General features: G+C 42.2%; 2 long non-coding RNA genes across 3 annotated transcripts in view; one reads left to right on the top strand and one right to left on the bottom strand.

Annotated features, from left to right (window-relative positions):
* Nucleotides 1–1,256: 1,256 nt before the first annotated feature.
* Nucleotides 1,257–23,454, bottom strand: part of LOC139999134 (uncharacterized) — a 68,048-nt gene continuing 45,850 nt past the window's right edge. The window contains exon 3 of the long non-coding RNA XR_011804239.1: nt 1,257–1,590. This is a non-coding gene — a long non-coding RNA (uncharacterized lncRNA). The remainder of the gene's footprint in view (nt 1,591–23,454) is intronic.
* LOC119713293 (uncharacterized) overlaps nt 15,681–23,454 on the top strand; it is a 43,041-nt gene continuing 35,267 nt past the window's right edge. For both annotated transcript variants that reach the window (XR_005260387.2, XR_011804238.1), the window contains exon 1: nt 15,681–15,875. This is a non-coding gene — a long non-coding RNA (uncharacterized lncRNA). The remainder of the gene's footprint in view (nt 15,876–23,454) is intronic.

The following is a 23,454-nucleotide window of genomic DNA, read 5'->3' as shown; positions in this document are numbered from 1 at the left end:
TAATTCTGGACGTTATAGAGGAAATGTGTAAATTAGTAGCTTACACGTTTAGCTATTGTAGACTGAGTTTTGAGATCATCTCCACACCACAGCATTTCACTTCTCATGCTGCACACAGAGAGTTTTATTTCCTGTCTTTGAATGACATGCCTTCCAAAGAAAACACGTGACAACTATTCATATTTGAGAACCCAGCTAGTCTTATTTGGGAACTGGAACCTCCCATTTGCTGCCAATACACAGGGACGACTCCCAACCATTTAGAAGACATGTATCTCAGCCTTCCCATGCATTGACCATCTCTACATCTGATACCTAATTTGCTGCTGAGGCTAAAGGTGAGGCCAAGACTTGTGTAAAGAAAGGACTCATTTGAGCCCCATCCTGACACTGTGTTCTGGCCAAATGTGCCTTGAGGGATTGCCAGCCACTACTGCTCTCTGCCCATGTCATCTGTTTGCTCTCTGCTATGTATTCCTAACATCCTCTAAGTCACAGATGTTCATTTATTCTGCAGGTGGAGAACAGATATGCTCAGTGATTTATCCAAATGTAAATAGGAATTAACAGCAAACCAGCAAGCTGAAGCATTGCCTCACCAGTAGTGGCAAGCATGCCAACCCTGGATCAGGAGTGCAGACCAAATGCCTCTCAAGTAGACACTGGTGCAAGCACACCAGCTTCTTCCAGCTAATCCACCAGCAAGAACTACCAAGCTGAGGTAGCTTGGTTCTTTTTCTTTATTACCTTAAATTAACGAGGAGTTCCCCTTCCTTTTAGAGCCAGGATGGTTCCCTTTTCTTTTGTCCCTACAGAAGTTCTCGTAGCAGCTGATTAAACTCCTGATACAGAGGACAGGTTACACAGTGCTGCCCAGAAAGTCCATTGACTAAGCTTTGTCTGATTTCTGTATTTCAGAGCCTGGCAACACTGCGAGTCTCAGGAAAGCTAGTCATATGTTCAAGGTATATACAGCTCCTATAGCTCAGGTACAGAACAGGAAGAGCTATTACAGATACCTCTGCAGAATTTTAAATAAACCAAACAGTGCAAGTGCCACTGAGAATCGTCTGTCTCCGTTGCGCAGACATGCGGCCCGATTTGGAAACAGCCAGGGCTGCTGTATATGTTAATTGACTTCTGTGCATTTGTTCAGGACACTGAATCCAGCCCTCCTTCTCTCCTCTGACTCCCCCCTCCCTCCCTGAGAATTCATAGTCACTATCTAATCTGACAAAAACTGTGTTCTCTTTTATACTTGGAGGTCACTTTATGTTACTTACAGTGTGTTGCATTATGTCAAAAGGCATAACACAACATAATGAAAAGCAGACTAATATAACTCAACACGACATCAATGACATAATATGATGTGGCTACTGAAAAATGCACTGTTGTCATTGTTTGGTGTTTTCATCTGACACTTACTTGCTATTCCAGCATGGAGCATTTGTTGCAGAATTTGGGGAAGGAGGTTGTGGACTGAGCATGCCTCATTCTGCTGTGGCTCCCATTGTTTTTGCAGTGGGATCACTTCATTGGCTTTGCTGGGGTGCCTCCTAATTTACGCTCGCTCGTAAGGATCAGGCTCTAAAAATCATCACATGAATGCAATTACATTAGGAAAGCCATCAAGTAGGAAAGTGCAGCTCCTGGGAGTAAGGAAATGACAACACTGTTATAGTCCCTGTAACCTTAGCTCTGCCCTCTTGGGTAGTAAATGAGCCTGTACTATTTTTCCTTCAGGATGTCATTTCATTTTGTAAAAGTGTGTAGCAAAGCAGCTGTTCAATATTTCTTTTAACTTCATTATATAGTCTGTGGTCCCATATCTCATTTGTTGCACATCAACCAAATCCTTTTGTGGGTTAGGTACTTTTCTTCTTCCTGTTTTTATTTGCTTTTGTATTGTTCTAATTACCACAGTATATGTGTATTTCAAAACCAAGGCTGAATCTGTCTTCCCAACATACCCACAAGGTTGAAAAACACTGTTATTCCTTGCTTCGTACACAGAGAGCAGAAGCACAAAAAGGACTCCTACTTTGGGCCCAACAAGGAGTCTGCCATAGGCAAGGCTGGAACACAAGGCAGCAGAATCCTAACCTCCTTTTGCATTAAATCCTCATTTTTCATTCCCTGGCTACTTTATCTTGTCCAGTTCCCCAGTGGAAAAAAAAAAAAAAAAAAACAGACATAGGCCATATTTGTGTAAAGCTCAGGCAATAATAATAATGAAGCTGGAACGTTCTGGTCCTTCACTGAATGGCTGTGTAACAGCTCTGCCCTGTTCTCCACCCAAGAGAACCAAAAGAGAAGAGACCAAGAACAGCAGTAACCAAAATAACCAGTCTGATGGATAGTAATGAAATCTGCCTTAACTTCCACTAGAGTTTTATTCATGAAACAATCAAAGAACCATCACTAGCCTAAAGGAAGAATATCTACTTCAGGCCATGGCATTTTATACACCAGTTGCTGTATCAAGTGCGTGCTTTTTGGTTGAGCTAAAACATACTTTTTGAAGTTATTATTATTATTATCTTATACTGGTAGTAATTGGCCAAGCCAACTCAAGCCATGGCATCTTCAGTGACAGAATTCAGCCCCGTTGACTCTAAGCCATAGTTAATGGACTTGTCTTCACTGTTCTGCACTTAGAATCAGAGAATCATTAAGGTTGGAAAAGCTCTCCAAGATCATCTGGTCCAACCATCACCCTGCCACCCCTGTCACCCACTAAACCATGTCCTTAAGCAGCAGGTCCAACCTTTCTTTAAACACCCTCAGGGATGGCGACTATCCTCCAAACCCCCTTTAGACCACTGGTCACACAAGAAGTGTCGCCTATACTGGAATGATCTGGGAGGGACTGGAAACAGTGGGACAGATCACACCATATTTGCTGGAAGATAGGATTTGCTGAGAAAGTAATTAGTTTCTGCTGACAATGCTTGCTCTGTCTGGCAGGAAAATACCTCTGAGAAGTTGGGTTTAACAAAGCAGAAGTCAAGACGTGAGGTAGGCTGGAGAAAAGCTGAAGAGCTCTGGGAAGGTAGGTGAGGTTTTGACACCTGCTAACGTTTGGGGCATGTGCATTCAGAGAGAGAAAGGCTATGTTTATTTAAAACCCCGAAAGGATGGAGAAGCCAGTCCAGCACTTGACAAATGGCTCTCCCTGTCAGAAATTTTGCTTGAATCTTTTATTTAGCTTTTGCTGGCATCTACCATGCCTTTTCCTGTTAGGCTAAAATCAACTTTTCTAAATTAATCTGATGTATTTGAAATTTCTGTTTGTATAGGCAAATATGTAATTTCTGAAAAGTTTTGAAATATGTTTAACATGAAGATTCCTAAAATTTCAGGAGAAACAATATGATCTTTTCACCTAAAACCCAACTACATCAGGATGTGCTAAAATACAAGGTTCTGCCTCCTTTGTCAAAAATCCAGCATAGCAAAAGCCAAGGTCATAAGAGATTTTTGTTTACAGAAAATAATAGCTGAATATTGACCTAGCGGCTAACTTCATGCCAGGTATTTGTGGTTTAATTGCAGATGAATCCCAGAGTATGTTGGATCACATCATACTGAGGTTTGGAGCCACTTATGTTCCGTTGTGGGTTACAACACAAACACACGCATCTGAATGGAAGATAGGCAGCAACACCACCTCCGAGTACAGCATGGATTTTAGGCTATGCCACCCATAAGAGCACTAGAAAAAAACACTGCCAAATGAGAGACGATACAGAAATTTAAGTCAGTGACAAACACAAGCTGAACTAGTCACTTTCACTGGAAATTATGACTAGAACAGCTTGGCATTGCCTTGCAGACACTGAGCGTAGGACGTGGTAATAGGGCCGTATTCCACCAGCAAAGTAGCTGTAAAAGCTATGGCCCACAAAGGCATTTAACGACTCCTTGTAAATATCACGAGTCCCTAATTCAATCCTTTGGCACTTTTCTAAAGCATCATTAGAGAAGAATCATCGTATGGCATAGGAGCAACCCCTCCTGTTTGCACTAAAGAAACAACCCACACATCACCGAGGCTTAAAATTAAGAAAAGCAATAGGACTGCAGCACAGCTGAAAGATTCCATATTCGGACCCCCAAACAATAGCAAAAATCCATTTTTATCTCTCTAGAATGAGTGTGGTTATCTGGGATTTACTATCCTATGGCTGAGGACAGACTCCAAGCCAACATATTTTTCTTTGTAGTGTTCCTAATGCAGCGGGTGACAGCACGTCCTGGCAGCACAGGGAGTCAGGGTCAGACCCAGCCTGGCCAGGCAGTGAACACTTGCGAGACAAGATGAGAACCTCGTGTACCAATTTTCTAATAACAGGCAAAAAAACAAATTCACAATGATGGCTAAGCAACTTGAAAAAGCAGACTGAGTCTCCTGGGACTTAGGTCCTAAATATTTTGGTGACAGCAGACAAAGCCTTGAAGAACTGTGACCCTAAGTCATGGCTGAAGGTCTCCGCTCCTGACTTTGCCAGTAATCTTTACCCTGAGCTGAGACTAATCGTGTTCTTTTAACTCAGGACCCCTCAAGCTATGCTCATTCTGTCGGTTGACTAATACTGTTGCGACATGTCTCGACCTGCTGCTCGGCTCGGTTAGCTCGCTAACCCGTTTTACATTCCTGGCACTTCAAAACAGGCATTAGTTATGTATGCATGCGAGCCAACGTACTCAGAAATGCAACACAAAACCCCATGGTGGCTTGAAAACACACGGCACAGGCACTCAAACAGGAGGAAATGCAAATGCCACATTCAGCCATATCATCATATTCCAACCTATTCCACTCAAGTACCCTGAAACCATGAGTCAACACCACAAAAGTCATGTTTTAGGGGACAGAAGTTTTGAAGAACAATGCTTAATTGTAGGAATTGCATCTCAGGTGGGCTGAAACACTCCTTGAGGTGCTAGTCTATGAAGGAAATACCTCTAATGAGCATTTTTGAGGTTTAAAAACACATGAAAGAAATCTGGGCCATGAACTCAGCATCTTGGCCATAAAGAAAGACTCCCTGCAGCACGAGGTCTGATATCAAGCCATGAGAACAGACAAAACTGAAATGCTCTGAATGCACAGAGGGGTGAACTCATCTAAGAAACAAATTCAACCTACATTTTCCCTTTCAGCAGAACTCGAGACTAAGGTTTCTAGCAGAATAAAATCTCACTTGAAAGGAAGAGCAGCAAACTGCTCATGGGACCTCCTTTGCTTGGTAGTTGCAGGTCAGTGTATGCATGTGGAGACAGTGCTCTCCAGGCTCTGTTGTACCCTCTGCAGACATGAAAGCTGCTCCCTGTGAAGGTAAATAAATGCAGGAGACGACTGCTGTTGGCTTGTTTCATCCGTGCTGAAGCTCAGGCAACTGCACTGTCGGCTCAGGCCAGGTTCCTCCAGAGGGCTGACACCAAGCACACAATCTATCCCCAGGATGAACTGAAGTCTGACACTGCTGTGATATTGCTCAGCATAATTGTAGACACGATGCACCATCTCGTTGAAAAAGTACAGAGCGATGCGGTGAGGAAAAAGTGCACTGGGATGGAAAAATGTCTGGAATCTAAACTGGAGGACCCTTATCATTAATAACAGTGGCTCCCCGCCAGCCCTCAGCCTAACTTCCAGGAACAAATGGTGTATAGGTAATAGCAGCAACTGCAGGGGCTTCTACAGCAAGTCAAAAAGTAAACAAGCTTCTCAAAATGCAGAAGCAAGGAAAATAGAAAATACTTTTTTTTTTTTTTTTTTTTTTACTTTTAATTCTCTTATGAAGACTGAGTAATGTTCCCTCACCAATGACAGACATTGAATTAATGCTCTATTAGAGAGAAAAATGCTTAATTACCCAGGAAATTCTCTGCGTTGGCTTACAGACATAAGGACACCATTCAGAACTTCCAGATCACGTGTGCCTCAGTCACAGGGAGCACAGAAGAAAACAAAGTTCCTCAGGAAAGATGCTTCGTGAACTCCTGGCCTAAGGTTTTTTCTCTACTATGCCAGGCAGAAAGGAATCCCATTTTCATTAAGCTCATTAAGGCAGACACTATCCTACTCAGCCTACTGAGTGTGCACTTCAGTGAGGTGTGCAAGTGTACAGCCATTCTAGACCCTATTTTCACCCACTGTTTGTTTATATATGATGCTGTTCTGTTCACTCATTTAAACACAGTAGTTTTGCACTGTGCAGAAACCCATGTAGAGAAGCATGGGTTAGTAAAGGGATGTCATCATTGAGATGGGTATTTGTCAGTGGGACATGAAAACAGCTAATATGCTAGGAGGTGTCAGCTGCCTGTCATCCTATTATTTCCCTTTTAGTATTTATTATTTTTTCATATAAGAAAATACACACCCTGATATTCAAGGTTAATAGAAGCGCAGAGAGAAGTAACTTCAGCAAATCCAGTCAACACTTCACACTTAAGGCTCAGTTCAGGACAGCTTGCCTGCTTCTTACCAGCAAGATGACAGACCTTGGAAGATAAGGCCCCCTTGAAGACAAGGACACTATGGGTAGATTATTCCTGTTACCCTACTCCTGCCTTTAGGTCAAGGAATGTCTTCTCAGACTTCAGTAGCAGCTCATGGCTATGAAGATTTTTTTTAATTAACTCACTTATCTACTTGACAGGATGTACAATTTAAGTTTCTCATGTGGAAGATAGGATGTCTAGGTGTCCTGCAATGTTAAGAGGCTAAAAAAAAAGCACCTCGGAGCACTTCAAGTAGTTCTTTCTCATTGTAAACCATGCTTGACTTCCTGATTTGTTTGAGGAAAAAGCCACTGAGTGTGTAGACGTCTTTTATCCCTCTTAGCCACAATTCCTTTGAGAAATCCAACAGTGAAGGTGGATACAATTATTGTAAATAATGTTGGATAGAACCCAGAGCAAATGAAGGTAGGAGGATACAGCTCAACAAGAACAGAAGTGGTTGCTAATGAGAGAGGGAATATTTCACTCTCAGCATGGCTATTATTATGTCCAACACATTAATTCAGCTGAGAAGTCTTGAAGTAGCAGAATGAGTTTCTGTTCGCTAAAGTGGCATGTGCTGGAATAGATGCCTTCATTTTAAGTCTTATAGTTGTTCCTTTCCTGATTCTTCAGTGAATACGCATTTGATGAGTTAAACTCTTTGAGGCATTGGACACCTAACAAACTCCCAGAACTTGCACTGGAGGCATTTTCAGACATTCAGTTCATTCAGATATTCCTGCCTACTTCATTCAAAGCCTTGCTTATTTCCAGTTTTATTTTGATTATTGTTTTCCCAACCTATAACAGAAATATGGGACAGGATTTATCTTCTTGAGAAATAAACTTTAATAATTCTAGTAGATTTGTGAAGTCAGCAGCCTGGGGACGCCCACTGTTGGGTAATTTCCACTTTACCATGAACCACATGGTTTTGCTGGTGAGTGACCAGCACATGAGCTGCTGTAGTCATTTACCTTAAAAACTTGAGGTCTTTTCACCTTTCTTTAAAATCCTCCCTCTTCATTGTTCATCAGTGTTCTAGACCTTCCTGACTTGTGCACGTGGAGACCACCAGTCCTTCCAGCCAAAGCATGAATAACTTTCTGTTTTCCTTTCCCTACTCAGACGGAAGGGCTGAGTTCCTCTGCTCTTTATGAGCAACTCTTCTCATGCTGCTTCCCCGACATACAGCTGACAGAAAAGTGCCTAATGAGACAAAATGAAGTTAAATATGAGCAGGAGGCCAGGAAGGGTGAGGGGGATTATTTCCATGCTGACAGAAGTATCCATGAGTAACTTATTTGGCAGTGGGACTCCAAGGCCTCCGTCTCCATATAGGAACTTTGGACTCCCGGATCAGCCCAAATCCTTAAAGGTGAATCCTTTATGTTATGGTATTATTCAGGAGTTTCTGTTTAAGCACAATACAGCCTGAATATTTGATTTCCTAAAGGAGTTAACTCTAAATCATAAATCCTTGTGACATGTCCCGTATTTCAGGAGAAGCAAAAATGTCCCACACTGCTTTTTTGGTATAGTCACCTTGTCACCTGTCTCACGCATCCTTCCAGCTCACTGCGGCAGGAACTATTTGTTGTGCAGTTGTACAGCACCTAATAGGATGGAATCTGAGCCCACGATGGTGCTTCCTAGGTGCTACTGCACAGCTGATAAATAATTACCTGCAATTGGCAGAACAGCCTGCTGTTAGGCAGCATACCGCTGAAGATGAGAGCGAAATTCAGGGAAGGGCTCAGTGCCTGCAGTTCTCCGTGACTCCAGCCGAGGCTGTGGTAGCTCAGCAGCTCTCAGCATCTCTGAGGATTTATTCTGCAGCGTGTTTGCTTTTGCCTCCAGTGTGCAACGTGAGGAAGCCAGCAGTGTGACTCTGAAAACCACAGCTCCCAGCCACTTCTGCCCTCGGTGCTGAGTGAGAGAGTGAAAGCTTGCAGACCAGCCGTTACCTTTCTCATGCGGGTGTCGCAGCGGGAATAAAAACAAAACATGGAGCTGAATTTATTTCTAGCCAACGGAAATTTCATATTGAGGGTTACAGGCGTCCTGTGCCTCTTAAAAGAAAGTAATAAAATGCTGCTCTCAATTACAAATTGTATTTACATTTTAAACCCCCATATGGTTTGGTGAGGTAGGGGGAGGTTTCAAATGCATTAGCAGCAGCACTGTGCCGTGATCAGTTACAATTTTTCACTCTTTGTAATGAGCAATTAATGCCTCCCCTTTTTTCTTCTCTGTCTTACAAACTAACCCTGTGGCCATGCCAGGTCAATAGCCAGTAGACAAAGCACAAATTCTGCCTGATGCTATGAACCAGAGCAAGCAAATGCATTGAACTGACCACCTCTGAAAAGCCTCCTGTAATGGGATTCACATGGTAAGAATAAATTCAATAACAATTGATTTTTTATGTGACTTCTTGGGCTAAACTTTTTAAACTGTAGGGACATTTAACAGAGAAGTGCAAAATTGGACACAAACATGCACAGCTTCATTTTCCTCTGCTAGAAAAGTCAAACTCTGTCCCCCGGCAGTGATAGAGGCAAAGTACTCATCATCCTAAAGGATACACAGCTCTTGTGACTGTACTGCTGCTTTCCAGAGCTCACCTATGTCCCTCAGTGTCAGCTGCTCAGGTGAAAACATTTTATCAGGTGCACTTTCTGAATAGAGATGTTCAGGACTGCCTACAAGGCCTCAAATATTTACAGACTCTACTCAACATCTAAAAAAATCAGCTCTAGATCACTGCTCTCACAGTGTTTTTCCTCTTTAACCAGGCCAAGCAATAGAGATTATCTCTAAAGATCCTGGAGACTACCAGCCACTTGACGTCACAAGCTGCCTTCTCGGCAGCCTGGATTAGCAACAGTGTCAGAAGGTGATTTCACATCAGCAGCACTGCTGTAGGAATAATCAGCAAGTCCTGGGCAGCTTCATTCAAAATCTGATACGGATCTGTTAGAGCCACCCCGCTCTGGGGTTTGGAGGAGCTCTTGACGTGAACAGGGATGTTTCCCCTCTGTTCACAGATGTATGTTCAAGTCACAGGTCCGGGACATTGTTACCTTTTTGCACCTAATGATCCCCGTACTGTCAGGCTGTGTCAGTGCATATAAATGGCAGCAGTGTCCTTCTTTGCTCTGAAGGCAATCTGCAGTTCTGCTGGGAACAGGTAAGGTCCCTGAAGGGAGCAAGGCCTAGAGAAAAACTGGTAATAGTACTACAACATAGAGAACAAATGCTCAGCTTTTATTCCTGGGGGGTTATTGATGACAGGTAAGTAATGGTCTCCCAGGTGAGACATAGGAGTTTTTAAGGTAGGTACTAGGAACAATTTCTGCCTGGAAGGATAACAAAAGAGATCATCCTGAGAGGGTGCGGAATCCAGAGGGTTTTGCTAAATGTTAGCTAGTGGTTTAGCAGTCTGATTATGCTTTGGTTGTAATGATGCTCACGCCCAGGTATTGCTGAACAAGCCTGGGGCCTCAGAGGTGAGAGGATGTTCCCAGCTGGAAGTCGATGAGAACCTGTGCAATACTGTCCAGGGATGTCTTCTCCATGAACTTATCTCCAGAGCAGCAGTGACAGCCATGCTGGAAAAGCCTAGGCCAGATTCACTGCTGGTGTAAATCCCCTTTACAATCAGCAGAGCTGTGTCAGTTTACCGTGGCTAACCTGCTTTGCTTTTATTTATAAATAATGCATTTATGACGCCGTGGTTATAAATAGCATTTCATTAATTTTATTACTTATTTAGATGTTTCCCTACAGGGGTAAAACAGAGGTACGGCTGTGTTACTATTTCTGCTTCTGTTCTTCCCAAAGTTTAGGTTGCAGCTCAGCCGGACGGTCTGCTTGGAGCTGAGGCTAAGCTCAGCAGCTCACCTTTGGATGAAGAGCACATTTGGTGTAATTAGATTTGTGGGTTTAGGTGTTTTGGGTTTGTTTTTTTTAGTGTACAACAGAGTAATAAAAAGAAATGGCTGTAATTTATAGCCCGGCATTTGGCAAGTGGCTTGTCTGGTCTAGGAGTTTTTTAATGGCAGAAATTTAAAATTTAGGTTAGAATTTCAAAAGAGATTAGCACCCACAACTAAGGCAGATGTTTGGTGTTACCAAGGTCAGGCATTTAAAAATCATGAATCAGGCATGAAAATACTAATATTAACTTTAAAATAATGAGAAGACAGACACAAACTCACACCCATGTGCACACATGGCTATACAGGTACCTCAGAATAAGCCTAGTATTTAATTTTGTATCACATTCACTCTTGATGTAAATTTAGTCTATTATGTTTTTCATACAGAATGTACCATTTGTGACACTGAAAATGAATCTTATAAACAAAAACATCTTGAAGTTAGATTAAATATCCTTAAGGCAATAAAATTAAAAATATTTTATTTAGCTTAATAAGCAGCAATTCTCAGTGAGAACCTGGAACTAAATTATTCTGTATGCCACACTATTGCTCTAATTTAGCTTATGAATTTGCGTTCCTTTTTTAGCTCTCTGAGATTTGCTTTCTGTGTGCAGTTATTTCCAAGCAGTTCTCTGCAATAACAACAGCTCCAAATTTCCTATTTTGAGTATCACACAAACTGAGATTCTCTAGGCATCATCTAGCTCCGGGGACTCTAGACTTAAGAACACTAAACATGATAAGAATCACAAAAAAAAATCAGAAATGTGAATAAGGTGTGTTGCTTTTCTTTATCAAGAAGGCTCAGACTTTGCTTTCTTTGCAAGACTTCAATCCTCAGCATAATGAATACCTACTCATAAAGAGAACTTCTAAGACAAGAGCTTTCTGAAAAATATAATTGCACTTTTAGGTGCTGAGTGCCTCGGTAGAGCAAATATGCATTAGATGGTACAAACGGCAGCATAACAAATGGAAATATTTAGTCAAAACATATTACCTGAGTTACCGTGTACACTGTGCTCTGCTGCTGTAAATGCTTAGGAAGAGGGGCCCCTTTCAAATGTAAGAAAGAGGGGCCCCTTTCAAATGTAAGTATTGACCCAGCGTGATCCAAAGCCATCCAGAAGCAGCAAAACAATGTGCCACTGAACCTTGGATCGAGTCCACAGAGTGCAAAGGCAAGCACATGAAGAAGGCTTTGCAGGACTCAGAAGCCTTCTGAGCTCATGTCTTGCATTCAGGCATGGTGTGAGAAGTGCTGATTGTATCCCACTGTCCCAGTGCATAACACTACTGCACGGATTGATCTGCTTTGCTTTCTTAAAGCAGAAGTCCACTTGCCTGTGTTATTGTAACCCAAAGAAGTGATGCCTTGGCGCTGAAATACAGAGCAGCAATGGCACATTAACACCGTGTTACTGGAATCGGAGCAATTGTGCTTAGTGCTGTGTTACTTACTACAGGGCATCTCAGTAACAACACTCACTGAAACGCTGAGTACTCCTGCTGAGGTGAAAGAAACATCTTAATGGGAGACCCTGACATTTCTGCAGACCCATCTACATTCCTTCAAATCAACACAGTGTTTGCCCTCGCATGAGGTCACAAAGAGCCGCGTAAAAACTTTCAATCACAAAAAAGTCCAAACCCCAAGTCAAAACATAACTCACAGGAGTATGTGAAATCATACTGGGCTTTGAGCTCACTGCGCGAGCTGTGGAAACAATCATGGGTAGTGAAAGAAGGGAATTTCAGAGCACTTCAAGAAAAGCCTTAACAATATTCTATTCTCATGATTTAAACACTCAGAAGTCTATAGTGGTCACAGGGCAATTCATTTGGAAGAATTCATGAAAAATGTCATTTTTCTGGCTCCTGGACCTGAAGCTATGGACGTGCCTCACTGTTTATTCAGTTTTTAAAGCGACAGTGATCCTCTAACCAGCCCTGGGAAAATTTCAGCAGACCCTCCAACAGAAAGAGTTGTTCCTCTTATATAGGAGGACTCCTATACAGGAGAACTGCAAGCATTAAACCAAAGTATTTTTTAAAAAGGCACGTCTGTCATGGAGATTTTCTTTCCAGTTCCAGTGACAACCTGCTGTTCCTACCAATTTTGTATAAGTATGGGTCAGAGAGATTTCACCTGGCACCCTCACGGTTATAACACTACAACTCTTTCTTTTGTCGCAGTTAAAGCTCAATTGGTGTAAGAAGTCCACAATGGAAAGTTTGAGCAAAGTAAACTAGAACATAAATACACAGTGGTCATCACATAGAAACTCAAAACAAAAACGCAACCTATGATAGCCTGTTCCACTTTCAAAGCTTACATTTTGGGAAACAACGTGTGCTAGTCAGTCCAGCTGCAATTCACATTCAAACTGGAATCTTCACTAGAGAAGATTTCCAGTGACCTGGCATTTAGATAAGCTGCAAAACCCTTTATATGGACAAGGTCCACCTCTCATCTGCAACAAAAGAAAACACAGATTTCATTCAGAACTTTAAATGGAGGATTTGGATTCATTTTGGTTTTACATTCATTCCAACCTACAGTTTTAGGGCTTGATTCTAGCAGCTTGTGAAGTCATTTACACCTGGGCAGAGCAGGAGTAAAAAGCTTTCTACTGGGTGCGTTGCAATCCACACTCACCTTTGCATGTGCACGATGATTACACAAGGTGTACACCCCAGTGCCTGCAGGTTACTGACCAACGCCTGAACACAAACCCACCTTCATCGGTAACGGGGGCTAAAATGCCGCACTGTAAACTTGTATGGCTAATGTGCTGGCACGGCTCCTGTGCTGCCATCCCTGCTGCAAGGCATGAAACTTCTTGCAGACAACTGGGACAGATGATGCAGAATGGTAACGTCTCAAACCGCTTCAGCTGGAGCAATCAAAGTTCATTTGGTGAATGAACGTGACCTGCCCAAGGTCTCAGTAAGCCAGTGACAGTGACAGTAACAGTCTTCTAAGTCCCAGAGACCATGCTCTAGCTGCTTGCTAACATTTTATTTTTACTTCTTTTCATTAGTATTTTTAAGTGCTCTGCCCAGCACTCAGTCACAATTTGACCTTCATTATTGATCACCAGGTGAGCATCTGCGAGTAGACGCCTACCTCTAGCAAACTTCAGGCGGTCTCACCCAAGCAAACCCATGACATGCACAACAATCTTGTTGCATTTAACTGTGATTTCAAGGAAAAGTTGTGATTTGAGTAATAAATCGCAAAATATTGTATTCGCAATGTTTGTTGCACATTTGGTTTGCTGATGGCATTTTGCTGGAAAAGTAAGACTGTTTTCAAGTAAAATCTGATTAATCAGAGCGTTTCTGTTTCTGAAGGAAGATTTTGAATGTTTTCAGATTTCCATGCTAATTCAGAAAGAGATTGAATTTTGTGTCAAAGCATGTAAAAATATGACTGTTCATATTTCAATGTCAAAAATAAATATTGTGTCAGATTGTGAAGAGCAAAACACAAGGCAAGCAGCAAAATGTGAAAATCTTATCATGAAACACATAAATATTACTTTTTACTCAACTTGATCTCTGATAAGAAATCAGGGAAGAGTTACACAGCAGTCAGTAGTTGCTGTAACACAACAACTGTTCAAGAAATGTGGGAGAATCCCATTAGCAAGATGTTTAATCTTTAAATTAATATTAATTTAATTTAAATAGCCTACCTGGACTTGTGCAAAGCATTTGACACTGTTCCACACAGCATCCTTGTCTCTAAATTGGAGACACACGGATTTGATGGGTGGACCCCTCGGTGGGTAAGGATTTGGCTGGATGGTTGCTCTCAAAGAGCTCTGGTCAGCAGCTCAATGTCCAGGTGGAGCCCAGTGATGAATTGTGCTCCTCAGGGGTCAGTAGTGTGCTGTTTAACATCTTTACTGCTGGCATGGGCTGTGGGATTGAGTGCACCCTCAGCAAGTTTGGGGATGACACCAAGCTGCGTGGTGTGGTAAACACTCTGGAGGGTAGGGATGCCATCCAGGGGGACCTGGGCAGGCCTGAGAGGTGGGCCCTCGAGAGGTTCAACAAGGCCAAGTGCAAGGTCCTGCACCTGGACCGGGGCAATGCCAAGCACAAATACAGGCTGGGAGGGGAATGGATTGAGAGAAGCTTTGAGGAGAAGGACCTGGGGGTGTTGGTTGATGAGAACATGAGCAGGCAATGTGCACCTTCAGCCCAGAAGGACAGGGAGCTGTTAGAACCAGTCCAGAGGAGGCCATGAGGATGCTCAGAGGCTGGAGCACCTATCCTATGGGGACAGGCTGGGGGAGTTGGGGGTGTTCAGCCTGGAGAAGAGAAGGCTCTGGGGAGACCTCACAGTGGCCTGCCAGGGCCTAAAGGGGGCCTACAAGAAAGCAGGAGAGTCTTTGTCAGGGAGTGCAGCAATAGGGCAAGGGGGAATGATTTTAAACTAAAAGATGGTAGATTTAGATTAGATATTAGGAATAAAATCTTCACTCAGAGGGTGGTGAGGCCCTGGCCCAGGCTGCCCAGAGGAGCTGTGGCTGCCCCAGCCCTGGCAGTGCCCAAGGCCAGGCTGGATGGGGCTGGGGGCAGCCTGGGCTGGTGGGAGGTGTCCTGCTCATAGCAGGGGCTGGAGTTGGGTGATCAACTCAAACCATTCTATGATTCTATGATTAGAAATACTTAAAATGCCAGAGTGAAAGCATAAAGGGCAAAGAGATTTAGCGAATCGTGCTGATTCCTCTTTCTCTTGAAAAGGTTGTAACATCACCTGCAAAGTATCCAAAAGTAGATTTTTTTTATTTTTTTCTAAAGTGAATGCACAAACCTTGAACTGTACGTTGCTCTTTTGTGTGTGTGTGTGTTGGAAAGTGTTCTGTTCTATATCTAAAGGGCAATTCCCATCCAGTGCCCAACACACAGCAATGAGGTTAAATTGGTTTGGATGATATCAGCTACATGTAATTAAACCAGCAGCCCATGTCTGATCCTTTCTGTGACCATGTTAGGTGTTAAATTAAGGTCTGATTAAGAGTGTGCTGCTGCAGTTAAGGTCAAGGACTAAAGATCACAAGCTTTGTTTCATCTAATAACAATAAAGACTGTCTGGCTGCCAAATACCACAACAGCCCTTGTTCTCCTATCAGACTGCTGTCCAGCTAGAGGGATCTGATTTCACTGGTATCCCTTTTTAAACCCTACTTCTAAGAGGGTTTGTAGCTATTTCATCTGTGTTAAGCAGCACTGTGTTACCTGAGGCTATATGGTACGTTCTATATGATCAAAGCAGAAATGCAGCAGCTTCTGACGAAGAGTTATCGTGGCTGAGGGGAAAAAATATCAAGGAAGGAGAAAAAAGATACAGCGCTACAAAATACCAGGTCGTGCCACCAAAGTAAACACCCACAGGTAAGTTCATACCATCAGACCACACAATGGTGGAAACTGCACATGTGTTTGCTTGGAACAAGTCACGGGCTGGCCCCACCAGCAGCCAGCAGGAGAGATGTGTCAAATGGGATAGACGAGAGATAAAAGCAGGGCGGTGAAGAGAAAAGACAGCAACTTATTTGTAGGATGTAGACAAGAATCGGTGCACAAGAGCTTCTCCCTGCATAAGTGTTTTCCACAAAGGCAGGTCAGGAAACATTACCAGAGCAGTTGTCTGTTGTGAGAGAACAGAATTCCTAACAGCCCAACAAAGTGTTCTCACAAAGCACGCCCGTATTAATCTCTAACAAATGCAGGGTACTGGGATGTGTTTGCCTCGCAAAAAGGGGTGAGGAGCAGAGTAAGAAACCACATGGCCCCAGAATAATCTCACACAGCCACATCATATTTTATGTTTCCATCCTTGGGGTCCAATTTCATTATAGATATGGATTTGTTTTTCAAGAGTCATCTGAAGTGTCTGTCGTTCACTGCTTTTACAGGCAACTGGTAGAGTATTAATAGAGTCCTGCTCATACCTGGGAGGACAATTCTGTTATTCTGTGAGGCTGCATGCAGGAAAGTCATCATAGGAACATATTAAACACAATAAAACCTCTACATGTTCAGACAATTCTTTGTAAATTGCATTGTACGAGTCATCCAAAATCTTAGTTGAGGTGTCTTGGTGCTTTGGATTTCAGGATTTGAGACATGCCTATTTCCTCGTGAAGGCTGGGTGAATCCCAAAGGATTCAGTGGTACAGTTCAACGTGGATTAGGCACCAACAGCTTACTGGAGCTGCTGAGCGAGAGCTATTTGCAGAGGAGGCTGTGCTGGGGGAGTTCCCACACTTCCTGGAATCTGAGCTGCGTCAGAAATACAGTGAGCACTACAGAATAGGCAGGTGTGAAAAATGACCTCTCCAGGACAAGAGAAGCGTGTCCACCATTAAGAGTCTTTGTCTCAACCAGAAAGCAACCTTTTATCGAATTAAGAGTCCCCCTACACCTTGATTCCCACCTATCTGGGAAAATACTGGGACATTTCCAGTAAAATGGTGTGCTGGTCCTGGTAGAGTCTATCTGGTAAATGAGAAACTTTTCATGTGAACACTTAAATTTCAAAACTCCAAACTTCAAAAAATCCAGTCACAGTAAAAGGGCAGGTTTGGTGTGATTTGATTCATTTCCTGATCATTCTTCTTACTAAACTTTACAAACAAATATTGTACACAGAGAAACACAGTTTTATTTAAGTGCCAGAAAGACTGAGCACATATCTGAGCACATCTATCATCTGGACAGCAATGCTGAACCATCCTGACTGACTTCTGCTAGTCAAAGGAAGTTGCTTTTGAAAATGATCAATAGTTTTGAAAATCGAGTCACTGTTAATAAGCTGCTTTGCTATCATTTTAGATACCTAAATGTAGGCACCGCAGTCTGGATCCAAATACAGTCAAAGGGGAAGTTCAGTGTAGGTGGCAAGTCAGAACAGCGCGGTTCAGCCACTTGCTCCAGTACAAGAGCAACGCGATTGTGTCGTGTCCTGACATCCTGGCTACCCAGGCTGGATGCCCAGGGAGCCAACCACACGAACATGGACTGGCAATGGCTCTTACCATAAATCTGGAGTGAGCTCGGAGTCCTGCTTTTGACTCTGAAGCTGCTGATAGAAGGATTGCTTTTGAAAACTTTCCAGCCTTGTCTTGGATAGCTGCATTACGTTATCTCAGGATCTGCAGTATTCCCCAAACTACACTTAAGTTAGTATAAGAGGGATTGTTGCTCATATTATGGTAATGTCATTTATTTATTTTACACAACTGGAAAATTTAAGGGCAACCACTTCACTTCTGTGCTGTACAGATTAGAGCGTTCACAGTAACACCTGCTTACCGGACAGATAGGAAAAAGCCCTTCTATTCCTTCTGAATTGCAATTTATTATTATAGCTTGAATGGTTCCTACTGACTTCCTAAGATTAATGTTAATATTCTGATCAGAGTCTTCCCTCTGGGGTTTTATTATGGGTTTTGAACATTCATTTCATTTAACGTACACATGGGAGCAAGTCTGGTGGTTCCAAAAATATTTGTAGTTGGAAATCACAGTGATTTTTTGTTAGGCTCAGTGCCAAAGAAATCACAAATCAGAAGTCTGTTATAGAGTAGTTCCAATTTCTTGGCATCAGAATTTCTCTTTATGTATATGCATAGTGAGATATTTTCCCTAGCCATACGGCACTGAAGATTTACTCGGATACACATTGTTTATCTGCTTTTTAAGGTTTCTGGTGGAACTGGAGAGTTTGTCTAGCTGACTGGGGATTCATTGGGATTTTATGGACTTCCTGTGTGAGCCAGAGACTGCCCATTGGGTATGCATCTTTCTATATCACAGCTGGTGTTTTTGAACCAAAGTGTGGAGTAGAAATTTCATCCCTGATTTTTTTTGGCTGGATCGATTGTTTAGTCTAGGAACTCTAAAGTAGACTTTCTAGGTGCTGGAATTCCTCTTTTTCTTCAGTCAGCAGCTGATGTAGTATGGTGTACATCAGAGTCTAGATTCACATCTTAGTGAGCAAAGATTTATGTTCCTCCTAACGCTTCTTGACATTAATGAGTATTACAGACATGTATCCCCATGGATTAAGTTGAGAACATACCCCAGAGTGTGCGTGGAGTTTGTCATTAGGGCATCACACGATTAAAACCAACAGAGAAATTCCAAGGGTAAAAAAGCAATTGGATCTCTTCCCTTCTCTCTGCTGGAGCACATGTAAGAGATACACTTTAAATCTTCTCGTATTTCCAGCCCTCTCACACCAGTTCCTGCATTCATTTTTGGTTGTTAATGACTTCAAAGAAGAATTGACTGCCACTTTTAAGACATTTCCCATAACAACATTATGGGAAATATTTTGCTGGCAGAGAATGTTTCTGTAGCTCTCTAGTGCTCTCTAATTAAGGAACTTTTATACAGCTGGGGGAGAGAAGAGAGTACTTTTTCCCTCATCTAGCCATTTCAGGGATTGGATCAATACAATGGGATGACCCTGCACACAGAACTCTCCATTACCTGGGGATCGTGACTCCTTGGTGAGACGTTATGGATCCTACTGGACATGCCAGAGACTGTGGCACAGACAGGCCTGATGCAGTGTAGTGCATCAGCTACCATTCAAAAGGGCACGGTAACTCTGGATACATCAGAGCAGGGCAGTTTCTGCAGACGTACATGGATGCGTTTGCTCTCCATTGCCCATTGCTCTGGGTTTGGGGCTTATTTCAAGTGCAGTGCTGCATGGACACGTAGTCAGCTGCATTATCTGTACATCTTGGGGACAATTTAACTGCAAGACAGATAAACTACACACAAATAATAGAGTCCTGGGTGTAATTTCAGTCTCCCTTAGGGCCCTATGTAAAACGGACCTGTGGGATGGATTCAGTGCTTAATTTAACCCCCCATGATCTACCGACTACAACAAGCAACTCTGGAGTCAGGATTCTTAGATTTTCTTCATAATATCCTAGCCATAAAGTAGAGATCATTACTGTGTACCTGGTCCATAGGAGTTTCATAGGCTGGCTATTGTCACACATGAGGGTTATTAGCTGGTATAGGCAGGATTGCACGAGACTAACTGCAACGTGGAAATAAAAGCTGTGTTTTCCCGCACTTGAGATCTTTTTGAGAAAACTTTCACAAGAAAATTCTGATTTATCTCACTTGAAAGCAATGATTCCTGGCTCAGTCACTTCCCTTGAAACACACCCATTTCTCCCTCAGTAAAGGAGGGATAACAATACTTACAGAGATTTTTAAAATACTTTGAGATCTGTGAATATAAAGAGCTGTCTGTAAAGTGTTTAGAAAACTTCAAAAAAGGTGCTACATAAATGCATATTTACTGCAGCTCTCACACTCATGTGGCAGCTCTGAATGCAGAATCAAAAGCAGAGGGGGCAGCATATAAGTCAGAAAAAGAAACTGTCAGCCTTTAGCCTGTATCTTAAAGTACTTTGAAATGTTGCAGACATTCAGAGAGTCTGGTTTGCCAATATCGTATGTGCTACAGTAATTACACCAATCTGGAATATAAGTTTTCCTCCCTTCTCCTCAGAGAAGGCAAAGCTCTTGGGAATATACACAAATGGAGCCCTAATCCTACAAACTTTAATGCACGTACCTAATGTTAGGCGCATAGCTGACCCACTGATTTCAACAGCATGCCTCAGATGCATGTGTGGAAATGTTTGCATGATTAGAAGTTAATACTAATAAATGCACAGTTCATACAAGATCCCTATGTAAACAATCTATTTCTGCATCCAAGTGATGATTTTATTGCTGTTCTGTAATTCTGTGGAGCGGTTTTGTGAAGAAATCTTATATTCTCTAAAGCAGTAAAATGCTTCTGATAGTGTTTTTCATTGCAAGCTCTTTGGGGGCTAATTAAAAGAAATATCTGTTAAATTTATTCAGTGTTTGGTTCCTTGATAGCAAGAGGCACCTGGTGTAAACATTAAAAAGAAAAGCAGGCAGCAGCCAGACCTCATCAAATATTAGATGCATTAGGACATCTTATTTATAAATATGAAATTGGTTTTAATGACTTCAAAAGAAGGAAATGCCAGGAAGAGCATAATATGTGCAAGCTCAGTAAAGCTGTCAAGAAGATGCCAAAACCCACAAAAATCTAGAAATTGTACTTGCTCCCCCCTTTTCCCCTCCAAAAGTAAGTGACAATTCCAGCTGCAATTGGCAAAAATGTACGTAAAGGACTCCAGGACTAACCAAAACAAGCTCCAGATGAGATGGAGTATCTAAGAGCAGGTCTGAATGGAAAGCGCCATCAGTGGTTGATCAGCAAAGAGCTAATTTATACTGAGTTGACTGCTTCACTGAAATGAATCTTGAATTTTGACCCACATGATTTAGTGCAAAATGCTTAAGGAGGAGAAATCCATCCTTCTTTTGGGACAACAGTTAAGCAGGCACTTAATGTTAAGCATATGCTTTACATTCTCTTGACTTTACTTTCAAAAATTCTTAGTACTGCTTCACTCTGTTGCGCCTGCACACATCAATAAATCAGCGATGAAAAGTGCCTCAACACTTAATAACTAAGTACGCTTTCAGCACTGTCCCAAAAAAGATGCAATAAATTCTTGGTCAATAGACTAACAATGCAATTGAGAAATAACAACAATAATTCTTCTGAAAAAGTTCTTTCCTCATAGAGTCAAAATCTATCCTAAAGATAGATTTCATCTTAAGGCACTTACAATAAGAAAGCATACAAAAAGGTGTTATTTCACATGAGTAAATTTGATGTCTGTATAAGATTGTTGTCCAGTAGGATGAGTAGGATGAACTACAGCATCATTTCTTATATTGAGAACTGCAATTTTGAGCCAGATACATGGCTGGGTCCAAACAGGTAGCAACATTTATGTTACAAGAAGAATTCTCATTCAGTGCAACTCAGAAACTTAGGAAAAGTTCTAAGCTCAATGGAATTTTGATCCAAATTAACTAAAGTGCAAACATTCTAACTTAATAAAATGAGAATGAGAACTCCATTCTAAGATAACCTACTGTGTGAAAACCTGACACAAGTCCCAGACTGTACCAAGCCTACAAAAGTCTCTCCTACTTAGTTTGACCTCTTCAAAGAGGCACTTGGACACAATTGTCCGCATACATGGAATAGTTGTTTTAATTCTGGTTGGGTTGAAAAGCCTTCCAGTAACTGTTCTCCTCCTTGCACATAGCAGAGAACAGTATCTAGAAAAGCGAAGTGAGGAAGGTAGTTAGAACGCCCCACCTATTTTGAAGCTTCTTGCGTTTTCCCAGTTTTAGCACTGTATCGAGTGATCGTGTGGACAGGGGATGCGAATACCTGGTCATAGAGGAGGAGAGAAATTAAGAGACCCGATGCAAGTTTTCTCCAGAGAAGCAACTTTTCTTTGCTCTGCCCTAAAGAGGCTTTCACAATGTTCCAACAGAAAGTGTAAGCCCATTCATGGAAGTCTTGGGCTACTCATAGCCCATAATACTATAAGGATTGTTGTAGCTCATGCTCTTACTGTTGAAGGAGCACGGATGGAGATGCTGTTACAGCTAGCACGCTTTAATTTTTTGGATGTGTTTCACCTGTAAAACTGCTCTGTGCATATTCTGTATGGAACCATCCTGGTAATGGGGCTGGTATCTTGAGTGTGTAGAGGAGGAACATTTCCCACACAGAGAGCAGGACTGATCCTCCACTGGCAGCAGGGCTGTAAAAGAATTGGGCTCTTTTACATCAAGGAATAGTGTGTCAGGGCCTCCTGGAATACCGTCAATGTGATCTTTCCAGAGGGTCAGTTCCCAGTTTTAAAGAAGAAAATTCTGTTGATCTTTTAAATCACATCAGACGTGCCCAATTGCAGGGCAGGAATTTTCTCTCATGTTCCTGCAATCAAAACAGACACCAGTTTTCCATCCTGCCCTGACCTTTGGAAGAAGTCATCTCTGCCAGTGCTGTGCTCTCTGGCACCAGAGACACTCAGCATTTCAGTCTTGACTCTGAGGGAACCGAGCAACCTCTGAATCACCATCACACTTCCCGCAGGCTAGCACCTGTGTTTTCCTTGGAGGTGACCCCATCCAAGAACTAACCAGGTCTGACCCTGTTTAACTTATGATATCCAAGCAGCAGAATTGTTCAGACCTCCAAAATTAAATATGAAACGCTCTATCAAGCCTCAGAGGACTCTGAGAACAAGCAACTGCAGCCAGGGAACACAGCCCCTGCTTAGAACTGCTGTTTGCAAGATACAAGCCCCGTATGCCATAGCACGTATTCTTCATTCCAAGTTTTAAGGGACTTCAGTGACAGGACCTTGCTAGGTTTAGGATGAGAACAGGTCCAGACGAGGGGGAGCAGCAGAGACTGTAACTTATAAAGTGACTCATTCCTACCAGCCCTATATGTGAGCCTTCTGCTTCCACCAAGCCAGGTGACATTTAACCACAGAAATATTTAACCTACTTTTTACAAGGATGTACATCATTGACCATGATAAAATACAGGGATGTGGGAGAGTCAGGATGCAGCCTTTTCACTGCAACTCCATATAAAGAAAAAAAAGGCAATAAAAAGGAGGTCTTGACATAAGGAAAACATCCCAATGAAATCCTGCCTTTTAATCTTGGCCACAATCTCTCTTCTCATCATCTTCCCTGCTTTTTAATCCTTTGCTGCACTTAACATTTTTATACTCATTCACTTTATCAACTTCACCTGTCTCAAAAGTCAGTAAAAGCAGAGGCCATAGTTTTAAAATATAGGCAAATGAACTGAGGCATCAAACTTCTCAACTTCTCCAGAGGTGCCAACTATTCAAGCTGTCAGAACTTCAAAGCAAGCTATGGGTGATCAGTGCCTTTAAAAATCACTTAAGTGCTCCAAGAGGAACATAATGCAAAAACAGAAAGGATAATAATTTCAAACGCATCTGATTGAAGAGTCAGTATTTTCAGAAGTGATTTCAGCACTTGA

The sequence above is a fragment of the Anas platyrhynchos genome, chromosome 20 (genome assembly GCF_047663525.1).
Source record: "Anas platyrhynchos isolate ZD024472 breed Pekin duck chromosome 20, IASCAAS_PekinDuck_T2T, whole genome shotgun sequence".
Lineage (NCBI taxonomy): Eukaryota > Metazoa > Chordata > Aves > Anseriformes > Anatidae > Anas > Anas platyrhynchos.
The sequence above is the reverse complement of the archived record's forward strand: the minus strand, read 5'-3'. Positions and strand labels throughout refer to the sequence as shown.